Here is a 16,746-nt window from a genome sequence, read left to right on the forward strand (position 1 = left end):
TTTCCGAGAGAGCGCGCAGCTATTTTCTTTTCATTTTCCATTGGTATTTTTTTAATCTTTGCTCGTACGGTTTGAAGCTATGGGGAATATAAATGGTAAGGTAGAGGCGGCATGTTTTGTCCTAATAATTTATTTTAGGTTTAACAGAAGAATGATGAAAAGCTCCATTTACTGCATCAACAAGTTCGAAAAGCAGAGTACTTACCTTAATTTGTCGTGGGAAAGAAAGACCAGTGGAATCCCAATTAATGCAGTCAGCTTCAATGGCTGTCCCCTCGCTTTGTGGTGGTGGCCACCGTGCACATTATGTAAGGATGCTGCACTTTGTGTGAACATAAAGATTTCAGAGATGCCGCCAATCGAGTGGCTGGCAATAATTTCAAGAAGGAATTTAATGAAGCATGTCAAAGGTCAAGTAATGAGCTTTTATAAAAGAAGGACCTGGAATGATGGAAACTCATTCTTAGTATTTATCAATCACGGTGACCATCGTTGGGAAATTTCTTGAAACGTTGGGAAAAAATGTAAAAAATGAGACTAGCAATTCTTTAGACATTTTTTTTTTATTTGTATGAAACTTTGTCCATTGATTCCATATATTTAAATAAGCCATTCTGCTTCTTTAGTTTTTTCATACACTTGCTTTGAACACATTTTAATAAGAGCGTCCAATTTCTTGTCCCGGGAATTGCGGGGAATTCCAGTAAAAAGAATATTTCCCGTTTCCCGGGAAAATTTGCAAGTATCCCGGGAATCCCCGAATTATAACTTTTTGGTGCAAATATTTTAAAACTGTACTTTGAAATTTTAATGAATTTTATTTGATTTATTTCGTCATTGATCATGGCCCCAATCATGGTCACCCGCGACAGACACGGACGGCAAAACAGAACTTTTTTTTCGTAAAATCGCGATAACTCGTGATGTTTATAAGCAAACCCCTTATGTCTATATATCAAAATTTTTGTAATTGTCTGCTCTACAACTTTGTGAAACACTGTTACACTCTGAAAAAATCCCGACAAGTAAGAAAAAACCACACTCAACATAATGAGTTCGCGTAAATGTGAACAGAGTTCATGCCAACGGGAACCAGAAAGAAAACTGTTCTCTTTCATGGTGCAATGCACTATACAAGTTGAACAGTTGTCTTCCTGGTTCCCGTTGGCATGAACACTGTTCACGTTTACGCGAACTCATTTTTTTGAGTGCACGAAATTTTAAAATGATAAAAATTGTTCTAAATGAAAAATTGACCCTTCTGGGTTAATGTAGATTCGAAAAGTACATCAAATTTCCCTTAAAATGACATGTTTAATTTTTTTTTACATTTTTTTTTTCGGAATTTTGAGTGCGCCATCAAATCGGGCGTCCAGTTTTACATAAAAGACCCTTTGATACCAAATTTCTGTCTCATCACCGTTTCAGGCTGCAAATTATTGAAAAAACACCTCTTTTTTCGCATGTTCAAATATGTAAGGGGTCGTACCGCCCCTCCGTCAAGAGATATCAAAAAAACGGACCTTGGATTCGTGAACAGGGAGAAAAGTTACCCCTTAGGACAAAGTTTCACGCAAATAGGAGAGGGGTCGAGGCAACTTTTCCCGAAAAAATAGGAATGAGGGTTAAATATGGAAAATAAAAGATACTAAAATTTTGCAGAACTTGATTTGAAAAAATCTGTAATTTCTGTGACCGAAAACATCGTTCCAACTTTTTTAAACAACAGCCTCCGCGAAATTTTTGACGATTTTTTTTTTACACGCGAATAAAAAAAGTTGAAACGATGTTTTTCATCGCAAAAATTACAGATTTGATCAAATTGAGTTCTGCAAAGTTCTAAGATCATCTAGACATCCTTACAAATCACTGTAAAAAAAATTGTCTTGATTGGGTGAGTTATGCCCGAGAACCAGCGAGTTGAAGTTACCGTTCCAACTTTTTTGGAGCCTTGGGCGTTGGAATGTTAATAAAATCATTTAAAAACTACTTCGTATTATATGAAAGGTGCCAAAAGAATGCAGAAATATTTCAAAAATATGCTCCAAGCAATTCCATTTAAAAAAGCTTATTGTAAAAATAGACAAGAAGTTAAATTTTCAAGAAAACAATAAAATGCAATTCTATCAGATCTGAATCTATAAGACTTGTTCTGGAAAAGATATTTGTGATAAAAACATAAATTCTGCATGAGAACTTTTCATTACGTTTTCACATTCTCTCAAATGGGTTACAGAGGCAAATTTTAAAGCATTTTTAAGGTAATGGAGCTTGGATTACATTTGCTCACTGCCTTATACTTTGTTAAAAAAAATCTCACTAACGACAAAAATCCTAGGATTATTTTTTTTTTATTTATTGTACGATTCGAAAGACAGCATGTAAAATTAGTTTTTTGTTAATATTTTCTTTAGGTTCTGATTACACTTATTAAGAACATTAAAATTGCTGTTCTATACAATTTAATGGTAAATATTAATAAAGATAAATTTTCAATAATTTTTATATTTCCCGGGATTTCTTGGAAATTTGTTAAAAATTTCCCGTTTCCCAAAATTTTTGTTACTTATTCGAATTTGTATCTCAATAACGGATTTTCTGATCGATTTGATGTCTTTGGAAAATGGTAGGTTACGATAAGGAGTATTCAGAAAAATAGTAACAGTATATAAAATATTCTTTAAAAAAAACTTTTTATCACAAAAAAAACACGATTTTGACAAACTTCAGCCTCTCAATTTTTATCATATTTTGATATGTCTTAACAGACCAAAAGTGATAAGTTTAGAGCCATTTTTGGAAAAAAGTGTATTTTTTGGAAAGTATCGAAAATGAACACAAAAAAATTAAAAACATTTTTTGATCTTAAATTGTATTCTGATTCAAAAAGTATTTTCTTGTTTAAATTTTTTACAAAATGCACCATTTTTGTAGTTATTGTAGTATATGTAGTTAAAGTATTTAGGCTAAATTATTTAACTTTTTTTATTGTTAAAAATAGTATCCATCCTTATACATCTCTAAAAAGGTGAGAAATTTCTGTACAATTTGCTTTTTTGGACATTGCTGATCCAACCTTTTTCTGCCATGCAAAGAATAAGAATGACCAAAAATTAGGTTTTATAAGTTCTACTAAATTAACCCTCAATTTTTAATCGATGATATGTTGAAAATCAATTTGATGAAAAAATATTTTTTTCTTATTTTTGAAATTTCAAATGGTGCCAAATACTTAATATGATTCAAGCCGTTTTGAACTAAAAGTTGTGATCTGAACAACCGATAGATTAAAAATTATTTTTTTTTTAAATCATTACTTGGCCAAAAACAAAACGTTCGTCATACTCTATTTCTAAAAACTGTGCACTTTTTGTCGACAAAAATATATCAAAAAAAGAAAAAAAAATCCATGGGGGTCAAGTTTTTTATACTGAAGTTTTTGTAATAAAAAGTTATTTAAACAATGGGTAGTTTTTGTTACTAACTTTTTCTTCTGAAAAGTCCTAATCGTAACCTATAACTTTGCCGAAGACATCAAATCGATAAAAAAAAATCTTCTCGAGGTATACATTGTGTCAAGGTTGTGCGAATGTTAACAGCCCCCAAATTTGAAGGGAAACTTGTGTATCTTTAAAAATAACTAAAAAATATCAAACATGATTCTGGATGTGTCCACCGGAAATCCGTGGGATCGATTAAGAGGACAAATTATAATTTCAGAGACACTCCCAGAAATCCGTGGGACCGGTTTCCAGAATTGTATGACTTTTCTCAACTTTTTAGGATAGTTCTGCCTCCTCTAAAGTATTGATTTGCATAAAATTGAAAATAACAAAATAAAAAAAAATAATAAATACCAAACATATAACACACGTGAAACATAAATCAAAGCAAAAACTCCAAGGCATCCAAAATTCACCTTTGAAGTCTTTCCCACATACCAGTTTCAGCTCGTTACATCGCATGATTTGCATAAATCCTGACAAACCGTCTTCGTTCATCTCTCAGAAGCGCCGTTCATCGTTCTGGGGATGATATTCAAATCGTCTTAAGCGCTACACCAAAACCCTCCTGAGCAGTTCTCTACGGAATCGGTCTTTTTTCTTTAATTTTAATTTTTGTATTTTTTAATCCGGCTGAAACTTTTTTGGTGCCTTCGGTATGCCCAAAGAAGCCATTTTGCATCATTAGTTTGTCCATATAATTTTCCATACAAATTTGGCAGCTGTCCATACAAAAATGATATGTGAAAATTCAAAAATCTGTATCTTTTGAAGGAATTTTTTGATCGATTTGGTGTCTTCGGCAAAGTTGTAGGTATGGATATGGACTACACTGAAAAAAAATGACACACGGTAAAAAAAATTTGGTGATTTTTTATTTCACTTTTTGTTACTAAAACTTGATTTGCAAAAAAACACTATTTTTATTTTTTTTTATTTTTTGATATGTTTTAGAGGACATAAAATGCCAACTTTTCAGAAATTTCCAGAATGGGCAAAACATTTTTGACCGAGTTATGATTTTTGAATCAATACAATTTTTTTCAAAAAATCGAAAAATTGGTCGCAAAAAATTTTCAACTTCATTTTTCGATGCAAAATCGAATTTGCAATCAAAAAGTACTTTAGTGAATTTTTGATAAACTGCACCGTTTTCAAGTTATAACCATTTTTAGGTAACTTTTTTGAAAATAGTCGCGGTTTTTCATTTATTCAAATTAGTGCCCATGTTTGCCCACCTTTGAAAAAAATATTTTTGAAAAGCTGAGAAAATTCTCTATATTTTGCTTTATTGAACTTTGTTGATACGACCCATAGTTGCTGAGATATTGCCATGCAAAGGTTAAAAAACAGGAAAATTGATGTTTTCTAAGTCTCACCCAAACAACCCACCATTTTCTAATGTCGATATCTCAGCAATTATAAATCTGATTTACAATTTTAAAACATGAAACATTTGTGAAATTTTCCGATCTTTTCGAAAAAAATACTTTCAAAAATTTTAAATCAGGACTAACATTTCAAACGGGCCAAACATTCAATATTACGCCCATTTAAAATGTTAGTCTTGATTTAAAATTTTTGAAAATATTTTTTTCAGCAACATGGGCACTAATTAAAAAAAATGAAAAACTGCGATTATTTTCAAAAAAGTTACTTAAAAATGGTTATAACTTGAAAACTATGCAGTTTATCAAAAATTCACTAAAGTACTTTTTGATTGCAAATTTGATTTTACATCGAAAAATGAAGTTGAAAAATTTTTGCGACCAATATTTCGATTTTTTGAAAAAATCTGTATTGATTCAAAAAATCATAACTCGGTCAAAGATTTTTTGCCCATTCTGGAAATTTCTGAAAAGTTGGCATTTTATGTCCTCTAAAACATATCAAAAAATAAAAAAAATTAAAAATAGTGTTTTTTTGCAAATCAAGTTTTAGTGACAAAAAGTTAAATTAAAAATCACCAAAATTTTTTTTACCGTGTATCATTTTTTTTCAGTGTAGTCCATATCCATACCTACAACTTTGCCGAAGACACCAAATCGATCAAAAAATTCCTTCAAAAGATACAGATTTTTGAATTTTCACATATCATTTTTGTATGGACAGCTGCCGAATTGGTATGGAAAATTATATGGACAAACTAATGATGCAAAATGGCTTCTTTGGGCATACCGAAGGCACCAAAAAAGTTTCAGCCGGATTAAAAAATACAAAAAAAATCGAATGACCGAAATCTCAGAGAATTGCTCTCCTGTAACGATTCCAACCTAGCAGATTTCTCCACTAGCGATACTTGCCAACACTTTCTCCGGGAAAGGTCCTGTGCTGCATGTCCTTTGGCCGGGAATAATTCGTCGTGCATAACTTCTTGCATCGTTCGAGCAAAATCTCTGTGTTTTGTGTACATATAATTCAGTATTTGCACAGAGAAGAGCGCAAGGATTTTACAATTGCTGCGCGTTGACGTCATGCTAGCTTGGCGCAAATTGTGCTTTGACTTGTGAGGCTGACCCATATTGCGACAAGATAGCACAAAAGTAACCCACTTGCTGTTGGTGTCTGACGTTTGAAATGTTCGCAGAAGATGCTGCAAATATTCCTGCCACGTTTTTGGCCCGAATCCCAAGGAGTTGCAACTGCGCTTCCCCGAAAGCCTCGAAAGCATCTCCGGGAAGAAAATGCAGAGATTTGTTTCGCTAATCCGGTCGCTTGTCCTTCTTTAGCCCCTTCAATTGCAGCCAGGGCAGCTGCTGGAGATTCCAACGAGCCAGCACGATGGCGATGATGATGATGGGATAAAGACGGCCAGAAATGGAGCACGGAGCTTTCGTTGCATTATTTATAAAGTGCAACTTTTGAACTGGGTGGTGGTGGTGGTTGGAGGTGGCAACAGAGGCAGGCGAGCAGCAGTTGCTTAAATCTTGTAAAATAGTTTTGCAACATTCATGGATTCACCGTGGGAAAAGGAGTTGCCCCTCTTGAAAGGGTGGTTGAGGGAAGGTGAAGAAGACAGGGTGATGTATGTGGCGAAAGTGAAAATTCTGTTTTGGGTGGTGGGAGGTGTTTCCAGGAGGAGGAAGGAAGGAAGCTGCGAGGTTCCTCTTTGCCAACAAAGTCCTTCAACTTGAGTACAATTGCTGCTTTAAGGTTCCGTTGCGCTTGGGAGCACATTCTTGGTTGAACTGACCCGAAACGAGTGAGGACAAAGTTGTCCTACGTTATAGAACTACTTTACTTTTTTATTCACGCTCAAAACAAAAAAAAACTAAATGTTGTCTTAAATGGTTATACACCCAAAGGAAAAATATATCTCAAAATCTGCAACATTGGATTTGCTGCAGAAAATGTAACATTTAAAAACATTTTTTGCAGCAAGCCCGTAGATCATTTTTGCCCGCGTGTAAAAATTTCAGCGATCTGCAGTTCTCACCAACACATATAATGCTGGCCCGTCCCCGAACAACACTCCAAAGAGAAGCATATGTTGGTGCTCTTTCACTCATTTTTCATCGAGCGTCCATGGCGCGGTGGTAGAGTGTCGGATCAACAACCAAGAAGTTGGTGGTTCAATCCTCGTTCTGCTTAGTTTTTTTTTGTGAAATACAACCAAAAAGCCGTCGGTATTGTAGATAATTGTCGGTAACGGGCAAAAATGTCATACTCCTATATCTCAAAAAATGCATGAGGACAGATTTCATGCAGATTCTGATATACTTTCATGCCGCCATGCATCACAATCATGCGACTGCCAGTTGGATGTAGAATTTATTAAATTTTAATTTGATTATAATTCAAGTAGAGCGTCCAACTTCCCGTCCCGGGAAAAATTTCCCGGGAATTCCCGGGATTTCCCGAAAATAAATATTTCCCGTTTCCCGGGATATTTGTAAATTTTCCGGGAATTCCCGAAATTCAAGCGGAAGTATACATTTTCTTAACTTTTTGGAACCATATTTTTGAAAATGCTCTGAAAAAAATAATGAATGAAATTCAACATAATTTTGTTCAATTAAATTTAATATTTAATTCATATATAATTAATCAGGTGATCAGAAATGTTGATGTCAAGAAATTACAATTTGAAGTGAGAGAATTATGAAACACTGGGGCAACAATAAGTGTTAGAGGATTTAAAAAGAAAAATTGAAATCTGATTGTGAAATTATGTTAATTTATCGTACACACGGAGAGACTGAGCCCAGAAATTTTAACAATTAAAATTGTTGATTTTACTTTCGTATATTTTAACAAAAACGTACTTGTTACTGCCAATATTCCGTTAAAATAACTAAAATTCAGTATTAATTGAATAACCTGTTTGTTGAAAATGCTAGAGGCAAAAAGCTAACAGATTTCCCGAACTCGAATGAACGTGCTCGACTGTTAGCTTTGGTTTTGGGAAAATTAAAAATTTTGTTGGTTGAATTTAATTTACAATTGGTTGAATATTTAAAAGATGAACTTGGTTTTGTTTACGTCTGTCATTTGAAGTCAGGATTCGAACGAGAGCGGTCGATTTGTTGAGTTTGTGTTGTTAATTGTGAAGTAAGAGGATGTGAAAGGTGAAAATCACACTATTTAGCTAAGTTGAAGTGGCAAATCGAAGTGCACACTGCTGCAACTGTGGAGGTGCAATTGGTGAGTAAGTTTGTTGATGATTTCTTTGCAGGTGATAAACTATGAAAAGCAAGACGAGGACATTCACAATGGGGACCTCTGATGCGAGGGGACTTTATGATAATGTTTGGAGGAAAGAGAGGGGCAGTGGAAGGAAGAGGCGGACCAACTCTTGCACGACAATACTTGCACGGGCAAATTTAACAAAATGTTGGTTAATCTAAGTAAGTATGTGTTTAATTTAACACAACAATTTATCTGTTGTGATTTTAATAAGAAAACTGAAACATAAAAAACCTTCGTGCTTACGATGGATACAATTTTTATAAACCATTATTTTTTCAGAATCATCAACCATAAAATATATGGAAATACGTACACAAGATATCAAAATAAAAATTGAATGATGGGAAATGTCTAAAAAATATAATTTATAAAAGATATACAAAAGAAGATATTAATATTAAAAAAATGCTGTTGAAAGAAGACTGCTCAATAAACTGGTAAGTAAAACTCAAAATATTGTTTTCAGGAATCGGAGTACGTTGAATAAATTGAATCAAATGCAGTGAAAGTGTGTTGCCAAAAGTAATTGTTAAATTAATGCAAGCTTGGTAAGTAGCTTTATTGATATTTCTTGTTTCCTCATAATAATTACATTTATTTACGTTCCTTTTATCAGTTTAGGGCCGAAATTAAGATTTTTTTTATTAAATTAATAATAAATTTCATATGTCAGCAAAAGGTTCGCTTTGGTGTAAATCCTGTGTCCAACCACAAGAAAAATAACCAAACATGAGACCGTTGTAGATGATGACAACTTATCGGATGATTTCACAGTGATGGTAAGTGAATACAACACTTAATTGTATATAACATAATAAAAAGTTAAAAACCTGGTGAAAATTTTGCTCGGTTTCTACTATCTTTTTTAAATATGTTTAACAAAATTTGTAAAATGCTTTTTTTATTATAATTTTTTTAAACATTAATCAAACTTTACATGTTTTATAATAATAATTAAATAAAATACAAATAAGTACAAGTACAACAAATTAATTTGTGAGGCATTATTATAAAATTTACTGCAAATTCAATAAAAATATTGCTAACAACAGCTAATTATTGACTACATGTACGAATATTTGTCTGTATTCAAGTAAGACATTAGTTAAAAATATAGCTAGAAATTCAGCCCAGCCTGTATCGTTTAAAAATTAAAGAAAATATATATAGATACTAACATAAATTATGTTTTATTAAGAAATGTTTTGTTATAAACCACTAATAATTTGCTGCATGCAAAAATAGTCCAGTTGATACAACGAAAAAAATGTTTAAAAAATAGTTGAAAAATATGGGCCAGCTTGTTTTTTACAGAATATTCCACAATATTTCAGCTGAAACAAAAAAAAAATTAGTTAATTTTCTGAAAAAAAATATTCTAGCAGTCGACTGCTAGAATTTTTTTTCGGCCATTTAACCAACAAAAATGGCAATTCTAACTATTTTTTTAGTTACTTTTAGCTACTGGTGGTCAGCAATTTCGGGTTAACAAAATCAACAATCGATTGTTGAAAAAAAGCTGTGTAAAAAATTAACCCATACTTTTAGTTAAATTAACCAAGATTTTCTTAGATTTGCCCTGGCCGGTCTCTCCGTGCAATTAAAATCATGTTTTTGTGCTGTGAAAAACATTCAATCGAAGTCAATTATACTCCTGAAAATCGTGTGGCTTAATAAAACCATAAAAAACTATTTCAAAAAAAAACATACTTTGTATTGTTTAAGAGGTGTCCAAAAAATGCAAAATATTTTTGAAATTTGCTTCAAATATTTGAAAACATTGAGTTTTTTTAAGTAAACCAAACACGAGAAGTTATTTGTCATAAAAACATTATTTCTGCTTGTCTTTTTTTTTCATTTTAAATTTATGTGTCAAACCACACTCTTTAAAACTGGTAATACTTCTTATAAAAAATACCTAAGATAATTTTTTGATTTATTTTACAATTGAGCTTATAAAATTAGAAAAACATAAACATTTTCTATGCAAAATATTAATCAGAACCAAGATCTGAACAATTTCTTATAAATTTAATATTTCCCGGGAATTCCCGAGATTTCCCGGGAAATTGATTGAAAATTTCCCGTTTCCCGGGAAATTTGTAACCCCGGGAAATTGGACGCTCTAAATTCAAGTTATTCAAGTTATTAAGATTTATTTGGCCATTTATGCCTTTATCTCCAAACAATTTTAACCGTAAAAGAGGTAACATTTCTCCAGCAGAGGGTAAGATGAAGCAGTGGCACCAAAAATGCTAAAGAGAACATGAAATATACACTTCACACAAATTGTGCACTCCTTCGCCCATCTTGGGGCTCGTTCCAGCAGCAAACCCCCAACCAGCAGCAGCTTCCTGTCCCCACCCTCAGAATGGACCCGTCGGATAAGGGGTAGCCCGGACCAACCTCATGACCCCCCGGGCTCCCACTTCTCCATATGAAACTCTTCTAAGCATTTCCCGCCCACGCCTTCTTCTTGCAAGCGGACGAAAATTTATGGCTCCAAAAGTGTAAGATTTGTGAAGGTTGGCACAAGCTCCTCACCGGGAGAAAACCCAGCAGCAGCAGCAGCAACGCAAGCAAAAAAAAACGAAACTATTGGCACTACGCCCCCCGGGGCATGGCCTTCCTCTAACGTGGGATTTCTGCTCCAGCGCCTCTGACGAGACAGGAGAAACCGGGACCGACGTTTTACTTCACCATCCGATAGAAGCTCAGTGGATAAGGCGGGAATCGAACCCGCGTCTCATAGCATCATCGGGATCGGCAGCAAGCAAAAGAAACTTTAAAATGAATTCACGCCGGACTTGCGAAAGTGCAACTTCAGCTCGTTGACGTTGTGCTTAGTTTTCACAGAATCTAGTTTTTGAGTTATTTACAAAAATAATCAAGTTTTTTCTAATTTATGTTAAAATCATCAAAATAATCAAAATTTACCAAATGAGGCAAGATGAAACAACCTCGTCAAGCAGTCAAGCGGAGAAAGGGAGTTTCGGAAGTGTGTAGTGCAGGTCTCTGGGAAAATCTGGTGAACTAAGAAAAATGGTCCGGAATCAGTGGCGGCGGTGTTGAAAGGGTTTGGGCATGGATTGCTTCAGCATCCGGGCTCGTGCTGGAAAATCCCAACCAGGCCAGTTGAAATCTGGTATGGCCAGTTTGATCTATTGCCGGGGTGTGAAGATTTTGGGGAAAGGTTCAAATTGCAGTTGCGGGTTGCACTTTGTGCTGGTTTTGCTGGCTAAATGGTGCTAAATATTTAAGAACATGCTTGAAAAGGTTTTTAAGGGTGCACAGCAACGAAGGAAGTTGTTGTCTTCTTATTCCAAAATTGTCAAACTTACGAACCCAATCCTGCAATAACGGGATTGTAAAATTAATCAAACTTTGTTGTAAATTGCTTTGTGGACAGTACTTTAGGGGATGAATAAAAAAATATTTCGATAGTACCCGTAGTTTTGAAGATACTAAAATGTCTGTAACAAAAATCTGGGTGCAAAAGCTCTGGTAGATGTGCACCGTTAAGATTGCTTGGTAATTTAATTTTATGTTCGTTTTTCAATAATCTATTATTTTATATTTATTTTACGTGTTTATTTGAAGGTTGAATATTTTTTTTTCTCTTCTGATCTGTCCAACAGTGACGAAATTACTTATTTTTCAATACCAAAAATCACAGTGCAGAAAAGTTCAACATAACTCATAAGAATGGTGAAAATGCCCACTTTTCTACACGACTGTTTGTTGCTTCGAAATTTTTAAAAAGCACATTTTGCTTCCTGATTCGAGCAATTATGTCAACTTTTGTTGATTTGACAGGTCCTTCTTTTCGTGACGGGACAACGCATATATTATTCAAAAGAGGGTTTTGCTCGCGTTCCATATTTATTTATTTTTTGTTTTGCTTAAATGTTCCTCGACAAATTAACGAGTTCATAAAAAATAGATCAACAACGCATTCTTTAAATAAATAGCTAAAATAAATTGAAAACTTACTTTTTTGTGTAACTTTTCAAAAGGACGTAACCATGGACGTGAAACGACTCAGGTTGTTCCCATTCATAAACTGCCCCTGATCGAATAAATGTCCCATGAGCAATTCTCTACGAAATCGGCTGATTTAGACCATTTTTTGTATTTTTGATTAGGCTCAAACTTTGTAAGGGCCATTTTGTGCCATTGGTTCACCCATACAAATTTCCATACAATTTTGGCAGCTGTTCATACAAAAATGGTAGGTAAATATTCGAAAATCTGTAACTTTTCAAGGAATGTTTTGATTGATTTGGTGTCTTCGGCAAAGTTGTAGGTATTTATGAGGATAAAATGGGGATAAACAGGTACACGTAATACAATTGGCAATTTTTTAAATTATTTTTTTTTCAAAAAAAATCTCCCAAAATACGTATTTTTTCAAGTTTCTGAATCTGTTATACGTTTTGGGGGAAAAAACCTGCATCTTTCAAGGCATTCATAAGTATGGACCAAAATTTAGCCGACGAGTTATGATTTTTTTAAATAAATATTTTTGTAAAAATTGAAATATTGTAGTTAAAAATGATTGACCTCAATTTTTAAGGTAAATCGAATTTACCATCCAAAAGTACTTTACATTTTTTTTTAATTGATTAAACCGTTTTCGAAATATAGCCACTCAAAGTTAAATTATATCCGAAAAATCCGTTTTTTTTATTTTTTTTTAATAGTGTTCATTAGTGTATTCCAAAAAAGGTGATGTGGTGGAAACCTTCGGTTCACCCGGATTTCGATAGGTTTTTGACTCAGAAACAATGTTTTTCAGACAACGAAAAAACGAAAAATTCCCAAAAATCGTATAGAACTCGCGATTTGCAATTTACTGAAAAATGATCTGTTTTCATAAAAAATATCATATTTTGTTCTAAAACCTTAAAAAATGCGTCCAAATTTTCCCGTATCGCTTCAAATCATAGTTAGACGTCCTACCAATAATGTGCTGCATTCATATTGATCCAGGAAGTCGGCATTTTTCATTGGCAGCATGTTAAAGTTCGAAAAATGTTTTTTTTTGCCTGAAATTTTTACGATTTCTCTCAAAAATCCATCTATAAATGTTTGGCATCAAAACCAATACCGTCATCTTTTAGGTAACAATTTTCTGAACAATTTTGCTTTTTTAACAATTAGTTTTTGTCACTTCAGTGCCACCATTTTAGTAAAATAAAAATGGCGAATTTTAAAAATTCACTATGTAAACTGAATTTTATCATTCACACCACAGTGTTCGGAATGGAAAAAATTAGTGGAATAAATTGATAACTCCTTTATTTGACGTCCTAGCCAAATGGTGTCTTCGAAAGAGTTGTTGTACTTGATAAGGGCTATCTTTTGAAGTTATTGACATACAGGGTGACGACCTTCCAGGGTGTCAATCAAATACTAACTTTGTTGGATGACGTTGTAGGGCTTTAGTGTTCGGCAAAGTTGTAGAGGAGAAAATTTCATGAAGGTTTGTCGAAGGCGCCAAATTTGTAGCTCTTAACACCTAAACTCCCAAGCTCGAGAAAATGGCGAAATTTTCTTACAAATTGCCCCTTTTTCTCGAGCTTGGGAGTTTAGGTGTTAATCTACTCGAGATATACGCCATTTTTGCAAAAGCACTTTTTTGGTGATAACTCAAATTTTTTTTAGCGGCCTACTAGGGGAACAGCATCTAAATCCAGCGTGCCTCTAATGTTGCCATATCAGCACTTTGACATTCAATTACAGCTCATTTAAAGCGTTTTCAACTGAAATCGAGTGATAAATAGCTCAATAAGAAGTTAGCAAGCAAGTTTCTAGCAACAGTTTCGCAAAATACGTTGTTTAAATAGTGAAAATCAGCAAATTGGATGGAGTTAGGAGCGAGTGCTCAACCTGCCAAACATACGAGAATTTCCCCTCTGTTCTAAAGAGTTGTTTATGACATAAAATTACACATCTTTGTTGTTTTCCAGAAGACATCTTAGAAATGAGTATTGTAAAATCGCAAAGACACAAGGCTTGTTTATGGTTAGTGGCATAGGCAATGCGTTTCAATTTGAGCAATTTGAAGAGTGGAACAGTAGCGAAATTTCAGGAACATATTAGACAGTTAAGATGGAATTATAAAATGTTGTTTGAGAAGATTTTTGGTAATTATTTGAACATTTGCTAGCTGAAATTTTCCTGTATGTTGTAATGCTTGGAATACGTAAATAAAATTTGGCATTTTGGTGCAATTCCGAACAATGCAACACCCTGGAAGGTCGTCACCCTGTATGTCATTAACTTTAAAATTATTAACTTATCAAGTACAACAACTCTTCCGAAGACACCATTTGGCTAGGACGTCAAATAAAGGAGTTATCAATTTATTCCACTTAATTTTGCCATTCCGAACACTGTGACCTGTTTCAGCTACTGTCAGCATTTTATATGTTTTAAAATCTTTTGCATTGTTTCAGAACATCAATTTACAAGCAAAATTTATTGTTTTTTATTGATTTTATAATGTGACGTAAGCGCCATTACGAAAAAAATTATTTAAAATGATCAGCCTTTAGTATTTTCCGTACGTTCTACTCAACTAGTGGGGCAAGACGAACAACCCGTTGGGGCAAGACATTTTATCACTTAGACACAACAGATTAGATTGTATTTGAAACGTTTCATTCATTTTTAGATGAAATAATAATATTTAAAAAAAAAATATATCATAAGTTATGGAAATTGCTTTCCGCATAATTGATCGACGCCACCAACATAGTCAGCACAGCCGACAACAGTAACCCAAACTGCGAACAAAGCTAAACTTCGTTTTCCTCGCCGCAATTAAAGCATGTAGCTCGATTAATGCTCAATAAGCAAAACCTCAGTACCTCGTGTGTGAGGTTCTGGGGAACTTTTCGATTACAATAAAATCAGAACGTTTTGGACAGTCAAACTGAACACTTTGGAGTAATTTATTGAGAGAAAACCACCCTTTCATAATGGACGTTTTATAACTCATATATCACTAAATGTTGAATGGACAATTTTTTTAAACAATTGTTTATCAGTTTTTAAGTACTTTTATGTATTCATTTCCCAATAAGATATGTTGTTGCAGCAATTCGAAATTCTTTCCATACTTAATATCCATATGTTACACTTACCCCACCTGAACACGATTTTTTAAAAGCTCTCAACAAAAATAACCAAAGGATAAATCATAATTTATAATAGGTGCAAGTCATTGGTAGGGACACTACTGATCTAGGAAAAATGGCACTTTGATTAAAAAAATACCTTAAAAAGAAACCCAAAGTCTTATTCCGGGCTTTCCAAATGTTATTGTAAATTGTAAAAATAACGATTGTATGAGCCATTGTTCCTCTTACCCCATATGGTCTTCTTGTCCCACTTTCCCCTAAGGGGAAACTTGCATAAGGGACATTTATGCGAACATAGGCAGTGAAAACTTCTCCAGACAAATTTGAAAACTGTTCATTCAAAAATGATATGAAAATGAACTGATTTGATTTTCTCGACAAGAGGATAGAAAAAACCATAGTCCATGATTTTTTAATGACAAAAAAACAATAAAATCAATCTCAATCTCAAATACTTTTTGGATTAATTTTTGAGTTAAACATTGGAATTGCACTCGAAAGCTAGCTTACAGGCGTTCATGAAAAAAACACAGTTATTGTGAAAAACGTTTAAAATTTCAGTCAAAATGCAGTCCCCATAAATGAACATTTTAGTTATTTCAGTTGAATCCCCGATTAGCAAAACATAAAAGGTGATTCCCTTAAAAAAAACTCTGCTATTTCTCACTACCTCAGCACTGTCACAGTTTGTCACAGTAACGAGTTGCATGTTCCAGTGAATCCCTGAAGGTGGTCAACCCCACCCCATCACGTCCTCCTCCTCCCAAAGTTTTCTGGGTGACAAGTTACCCACCAAACACAAAAGCCACCGAAAAATCTGCACACATTTGGAATTTGGTGAGAGTGCTGATTTTGCTGACGTTGCAGAGCAGTGGGATACGGTTGTCACTGGTGGTGGTGTGGTGACCTGTCAGCAGTGTTGCCAGCACTCTGTCTGCATGCGCAATAATGGTTGAAATTTCATTTATTTTTTTTTATTCCAGCAAAATCTCCCAGCGTGAACTTGGGGGTGCATTTGTATGCACCATCTCCCCCCTCTCATGCAGTGATTGTGCAAAGCTTACATTCTTGAAACGGGTTTTTTTTCTGTTGTTGGAATTTTAGCCTCCCTCGAGCAAACTATGTTGCAATGTTGGTTCTGTTTGCTCGTTGCTGCTGGAGAAAAATGCTTGTGGGATGTTGAAGCATTTTAATGAAAATTAGGACTGAATGTTGCTGGCTGTTGCCAGAACACATTCTTGGGTGCTAGTTTCGTTGCGAACATAATTGGCTGCTTATTTTGTACCTAGCAAACTCACTTTCTATCTCTGAGGCACGCTTGGAAGTTGCAAATTAGTTTTAAAGGTTACGGTTTCGGAATGTGGTATTTGAGGGGAGTGGGGAAATTTTACTGAGAGTAGATAATT

General features: G+C 34.1%; 1 protein-coding gene across 14 annotated transcripts in view; it reads left to right on the top strand.

Moving 5' to 3' along the window:
• Nucleotides 1–16,746, top strand: part of LOC120414208 (collagen alpha-1(XVIII) chain) — a 622,129-nt gene that overhangs the window by 523,539 nt on the left and 81,844 nt on the right. The window lies entirely within an intron of this gene.

The sequence above is a fragment of the Culex pipiens genome, chromosome 3 (genome assembly GCF_016801865.2).
Source record: "Culex pipiens pallens isolate TS chromosome 3, TS_CPP_V2, whole genome shotgun sequence".
NCBI classification, from domain to species: domain Eukaryota; kingdom Metazoa; phylum Arthropoda; class Insecta; order Diptera; family Culicidae; genus Culex; species Culex pipiens.